Below are 7,306 nucleotides of genomic sequence, written 5' to 3' on the forward strand. Positions count from 1 at the left end.
AGAAGCTAGCTAGCTGACTGAGCTGAAGCCACTCCCTTTGCTCTTTGCTGCTGCCATGAATGGTTGCTCTCTGCCATGTGCTACTCTGCTTTCGAGTCATCTGAGTATAGACTGAAACCTACACCAACCTTTATTTCCTTCATTTTGTGTGTCCAGTATTTGTCCTAGCAATAAGAGAAGAGTACCTAAGACAAAAGGGTTCATTTGGAAGAATCTTATAACACCAAAATCTCTGAATTCCTTGCAGAATCAGCATGAACCCCTCTTTTTGTCTTCACATTATCATCATATTTGGTTGCTACACTATATCAGTGTTCTAGTTTCGTGACATTTTAATTTGATGGTGCTTTTATTTTTAGATTTTGAATACTTTTTCATGTTTATTTAAACTGTGATCTTTGTTTACTTGAGACTTGTGGAGAATATATTAGATGTCCAATTGATTCCACACGCACTTATCAATCATACCAATCCACAAAAACCACCAAATTCCATTCTACTCTGCATGTACCCCTTTACCATCATGCTTCTTTATTGTGAATTATTTTAGCTCCTATTTTTTACTTGTGGAATTTTGTGTTCTTTGTAGCATATACAAAAGCAAATAGAATGTATCAAAGGCCAGTAGAAAGTAGTAACATTATGGCTTTTACATTCCCCCCCCCAAATGCTTGAAGAACAACTTCCTGTGGTTTATATAAGTAATTTGTCCATGATTAGTTATACTGATGTTCATTATGGCACTGTGAAAACTATTTACACAAGTCTTTAGTATATCAACTCCTACATGCCCCAATTCTCTCATTGTATTACACACAGCTTTCAGACTCTGGGATACAAAATTATTCTTAGTTGGTGAGGAGAGTTAGCACTGTTAGAATGCATGGGCTCTGTCACCTAGCACATCTTGGTAAGTGCTGCTCATAATCTACAGACACAATTGGAATGACATCATTATGACTTTTGAAATCCTACAAGACCACATTCCTAAAGTCTGAAATCCAAGAAATCAAAATCTCAAAAGATGAAAATACTGAAGAATTAAATATTAAAATTTGAAGTCTCTAAAACTGCAATTGCAATGGGGAAAATGGCTCTAAAGGGTAAAGAAATCCAAACTCTAAAGCAGACTGATCATGCCATATGGCAAGGGGTAGAGCTGAGTTTAAAAATGCATCATTTATTCAGCTTCCATGTCTTCTTTCATGCCCAGGAAATACAAGACCATGTGATGAATTAAAGCCACCTTTTCCTGAAGAACCCAGAAAATTCACAGACTGGATTTAAAATAACTGTGTGCATGACAAGATGATGGTTAAAAAAGATATTTCACTGATTGATCACCATTATCCCCATCAATACTCTGGTCAGGATGGCAGGGTATGCAGACTAAATAAATAGAAATGTTTCACAGAAAAAGAAAAATTATAATGGGAGTTAGTCATGTTGATATACTTTGAATCACACAAAAATTTTTTAGAAGTAGCACCAAATAGAAAACGAGTGTGAATATATTCTCCAAAGAGTTTTTCTCTTTAAGTACAAAAATAGTTCACCACCAAGATGTAAGTAGGAAAATATATTTAATGCTTATTACAGCTGGTTATACTCATAGACTCCTTCCATGCTTTTGACTGTAGTGCAACCCTTTTTTTTTTTTTTTTTTTGAGGTGGTGGACAAAAATTCATAGGCAAAAACTCCAAGAACAACAGTAGGGGCATTTATTTATACCTTTTCAGTTTCAAGACACAATGTTGCCTAGCGACTAATAGCCCACAATGTCTAGGTCAGACCAGCCAGGATGTTTTTCTCAAGACTGAGGTTGCTTGACAGCTTAAAGCCATGAGGCCTCATACTGCACCTTCCACATATAATTAATTTCCATCTTTAGCAGCTCCCAACCTGTCACCCTTTTTTGTTTGGATGTGTGGATGATAGGTGTTCTGTTGCAGTTTGAGAAACTGTGTTTGGGAAACTCTTCAGAAGACTTTTTTATTCTTGATGTCAGTCTAAGGATTTTGGTACCTATGTATATCAGTTCAACCCTATAGAGCCTAATAGTGCATAAGTGTAGTAGTGAGTTATCAATATACAGCTGGAAAGTGTCAGAAGTTGTTAGTTATTTGAACATTTTACAGCTTAGTATATTATTACTGCATTACTTTAAACATCCCTTGGTTACACTTTTCTGCTGGATGTGTAAGACCACATTAAGGTGAGATCTGTATAAACAGAAAAATTAACTTTTTTAGGGTCAGTAAGATCACTCCAGGAACTAAGCACCTGCTTAGGCAAGCACAGGGGCCAAGGGTTTGATCTGTGGCACCACGTGCTCTGCTGGCCCCACCCCAGGGCATACTGAGCCGGTGACCAAGTCTGGGTGTGGTGGTGTACACCTGTAATCCCAGTGTTGGGGAGGATGAAAATAGGAGGATCTCTATGAGTTTGAGCTGCAAAGTGAGACACTGCACACACAAAAAAGAAAAATTAACTTTTCGCTATCTAACAATGTCAGTTAAATTCCCTCAGGATCTACCTTGAAAGTATGTACAACACCTTTTAGATGTTTTATAAGTGTCAGCAATCTGGATGAGTCACGACCATTGCTTGACCAGTTTGCTTTCTGTGAAATATTAAGAGAAATTTTCTCTCCAAGTGACTCTCCTTATGCACACTATACACTGACTCGGCCCGCGAGTCAAAACGTGGGGTAATGACCTGGAGGAGGAACGGGGATGAACAAGGCAGGGCAAGAGACATGAGAGACAGAGACAAGACAGGCTTTCTGATCAAGTCTCATTTATTGAGGAAGTGAACAGGGTCTAAATAGCCGTATAGTGGAAGTAGTTGGGTGGGACTAGTTATGGATTGGTAGTGGAGGTCCAGGACCACAGGAAGATGTCGAGGCAAGTGGAGATTGGTGCTGCAGCACTTCTTGCCCAAATAAGGGAAAATATAACAGGAGCATTCTTTCGCCCCCAACAATACACTGTCAATTACTTTCCTCTATAGGCCCATGATCTCCTTGATCAGAAAATCAGGGACTTTACTGAGTTACACGATATAACAGTAAAGGTTTTCTTATGTCCTGAGTCCTCATACTCCTTGGAGAGCTAGGGCCAAAATATTAACTATTCTTTTAGCTTATCACTCTCTTTAATTTTTGAACTTTATACTTTAGTTGTTAAACAGCCACAAGAATAGCTTAATGATGTTACCCTGTCATAGAGGCAGTAAGATGAATGCTACTATGTTATCTAAATAACATACACTTAGACATAAACTGGAACTATTACTTCTTAACATCAATTAATATTCTAATATTTTAATCCCTATGTATTGTTAAAGTTAGATACTTTTACACAGAAATATAGAAACAAAAATCTTACATAGCATTGTAGCATGACAATCCTGATGATGTTTAGTGACATACTTACATTTTCATTTTATCATGACATAATCCTTTTAATCCATTATCTCTATCTCATACATAAGAAGCTTTCACTTAATTTGTTGTCTTTTAATGTGATATAAAAGAGAATTCTTACTACAATAAGCAATTTTGTTTTACACTTTGGGAAACCTGTACATCTAGAATAAAGAATACATTTAATTCACCATGAGATTAACAATAATGAATTACCAAACACATATGAAAACCTTTGTTTCTTAATTTAGTTTCATATCAAGTGTATCTTTTTATGAGAAAACTGTATTGCAATTTTTTCTGAAAATAATTATCTCTTAACCAATGACCAAATTATTAAGGATATCTCATAAGAGATTATTGAAATTATTTGAAGTGCCTTATTAATGCACAAAGGTTGGTTACCCCTCTATTCATCAATTAGAGTCCTCTCCAAATTTTTCTTTTTTTGGAAACAAAAAATGAAACCAAGTCCCTGCAACTAACAAGCAAAAGCCTCCAACGAATCCAACCCCCCAACCCCCCCCCCAAAAAATTCCCCCCAAAACTGGGAAACCTTTTAAAAAAACCTAAATTTTTAAATAACCTGGGAGTAAATAAACTTTGATATGACTTAATCCAGCTGGTAACTTAGGAAAAAGTATGATTTTAAGTCTATATCCCAAATTATATTATGAACAAAGGATCAAAAAAGAAAAAAAATTGAGTGCAAATAAAAGAGGAGCAGGTATTCACAGCATGATATAAACTCATAAACAAATACATAGTACACCCAAACATTTTAAAAAATAATAATGCACTGAAATATTCTTGACCAAACTGAATTATAGCAACTATTTCAATTTTTAGAAATTTATAATTATAAATAGACTAGTCTGACTTCTCTATGTGTCAGTTAGCAGAGATATCTTATCAGAAAAATTTGAAAACAGTAAAATCTTTTATCTATAGTTAATATGCATATTTTGTAGTTTTGTATATTTGTCTTAATACTAGTAAAATTTAGCTCAGTTATTTTCATATATTTTATCACATATGATCTTAGATTCCCCTGTTGTCATTTCCTTCAGTGGGCTCCAAGGTGGATCCAGTCCCATTGCTGTTGACTTCTTCAGACCTGGCTTCAAGATACAGCCTAACAGCACACTCTGGTACCTAAATAGGTCACTCATCATTTTCTGGAAAAAACACAAGCATACTTTGGGCTCCTGTTGCTAACACCAGCTATAGGTATCTGTTGGTCTCTTGGTAGTCCCCAGGAGAAAGTAGTAAGAGGATTCAAGAAAATAAAGAGAAGAGATAATACCTGAAGTCAGGTGGTCTACCAAGCTTGATAGTCAAAGGCTCCTTTAATGTAATCCTTAACTCCTCTTGTTCATATGTCTAATTCTTTTAGTTTATACTGCTTGTTTGAAAATTTTTATCATTTAAATTATTATAGATTCAAGTTCTGGCCACCTGTCCTCAACCTGAAGATGGCGAGGGGCACCTTGTGTTCCTTGACCTGCCCTCCTTCCCCCATCTGAGCTTGACTGTGCCTGGCCACCTACGCTTGTCTGGAGGACTAACAAGGGCACCTTCTGAGTTCTGTTCTGACCCCCTCACTCTCATTGAAGCTCAGCTGAGCCCCAGCCACATGTCAGCATCAAGAAGATTGCTGTGGAGACCTAAAGCAAAGTGACCAGTAGACTGCCACAGTGACTGATGGTAGAGTTGGAAAGCCCTCCCATGGGACTACCTAGCACAGAAAGAGCCTTGTAGAATATTGGCCTGCTCTCATTGTCATCGGATCTTTCTTGATCTGCCCGCTTCCCACATGGTGGAAGACACGCTGTATCCCATACAGTGAGAGCTTTGGAAAACCTACCTTGCCCTCCCATACTTCTGAGAGATTTACTGACCCATACCTTCCCACCGTACCATTGCTGCGGAATCAGGGAGAACATTGCAAGCTTCAAAAATGACAAAAGGAACAAAAGGCAATGTCAGACTTCCAGACCACCCAAAACAAGTTCAGGAGTTAAAGGCATAGAAGAACTCGGAAGTCACACAACTGAAATTTTTGAGATGATAGCAACTGAAGTAAAGAAAAACTCCATCAGGCTATGGAGGAAATCAGAACAGAAATAATGTCTCAGGTAAAAAAGAAAATGGCAACAATCATAAAAGAATTACTCAATATATCTAAGGAAGGCATAGATTTAAAAAAATAGAAAGGATTAGGAAAATGATGGAAACACTGAATGAATAATATAGGAAAGAGTAGAAGGCATGAAACAGATTCAAATGATATCTGGGACATTAAGAATTTCATTGAGGGGCCTTCCCTGCATCATGGGTCCCAAGTGCCAGTCTTCAATTACTCCTCCTACAAAGAAGGCTTAACTGTCTCAGAGCCACAAACCTGAGGCAGCGATGGCCTCACTGGGCCTGCCCAAGGGAAGTGAGTGCCAATGCTACATGATTGGAGCTTTACAGATTTGCCAGGATTGACTCTGATTCCTCCCATTTATGACCTAAATTCCCCCTGGTGGTTTGAAGGCTAAGAAAAAGAGCAACAAGAAGCAAATGAACACATCAGTGAAGTACAAAATGAAATCCACTGTTCAGTGGCTCAAAACACCTGAGAGGAGGCACAGGGTCTGGGGGGTTCAATCCCCAGGGGTGCGCTGAGAAGGCAGTAGAGACTGGGCATGGTGGCACGCGCCTGTAATCCCAGCACTTGTGAGGCTATTCAGGAGAATCACTATGAGTCTGATCTAACAGTGAGACTCTGAACACCCTGTAGATCTTTCCCTAAAATACAGAAAATAAATGAACAAATGAATACATAAATAAAAATATTAAAAATAAAAATGAAAATAGAACAGAAATATAACGACTTCTGCCAACCATTTTTTCAGAAAAGGTCAGAATTGAATGCCAAAATCACAAATTTTTGGGTAACACTGTTTGTTAACTATCCACAAGTGTTTGTGCTGCTTGGGGATGAAGACAAGGAATCTGCATTATTTGACAGGATTTGAATAGACAGAATTTTAAAATATCAAATCAGGTTATAGAATTCATTTTTATTTTGATGAAAATCTTTACTTCAAAAATAAAGTTCTCTCCAAAGAATTTCATCTGAGTGAGAGTGGTGATGCATCTTCAAAGTCCTCTGAAATCAATTGGAAAACAAGAAAGGATTTGACAAAACATTGAAGTCAAACACAGAATAAAGTCAATAAGAAGAGGTAGCACAAAGAGCCTGAGAGCTTCTTTTCCTGGTTCACTGGTCACTCTGACGTGGATGCAGATGGACTAGAAGAGGTCACCAAGGACGACATCTGGCCCTACCCCTCTGCAGTACTACCTGGTTCCTGACATTAATGATGAGGAGGCCGAGGGGGAAGAGGATGACGATGATGAGTTGGCGGAGGAGGGGTTGGAGGACATCTATGGGGAGGGCGATGAGGATGAAGTTGAGGAAGATGAGGACGGTGAGGAGGATGAGGATGTCGAGGAAGGTGAGGAGGGCAAGGAGGACAAAGGTGAAAATGGCTAACTGAATACTGATGGATTTCAACCTTCTTGTTTTTCCTTTTTCCTTTTTTAAAATTTTCTCCAGTCCCTGGGAGAATGTTGCAGTCTTCCCCCCACCCTTTGTGCTTAGTCACCTGCTTCTTGAGGTCTCTCTTCTCAAACACCAACATTCTTAACTTACTTTGTGGGGAGAAACCTTGCAGAATAGAGTGGAACAAAAATCTCCACAGTTCTAGAGCTCTTAGTCAAGAGAGAGAAATAAAAGGAATAATGTTTGGAAAGGAAGAAGTAAAATTCTCATTATTGGCACATGACATGATACTGTACATAGAAGACACCAAAAACTCCAACAG

General features: G+C 38.1%; 1 pseudogene; it reads left to right on the top strand.

The window, feature by feature from the left end:
- Positions 1-5,843: 5,843 nt before the first annotated feature.
- Positions 5,844-7,009, top strand: LOC101564311 (annotated as a pseudogene).
- The last annotated feature ends 297 nt before the right edge of the window (positions 7,010-7,306 follow it).

The sequence above is a fragment of the Octodon degus genome, unplaced genomic scaffold (genome assembly GCF_000260255.1).
Source record: "Octodon degus isolate 3935 unplaced genomic scaffold, OctDeg1.0 scaffold00300, whole genome shotgun sequence".
Taxonomy (NCBI): Eukaryota; Metazoa; Chordata; class Mammalia; order Rodentia; family Octodontidae; genus Octodon; species Octodon degus.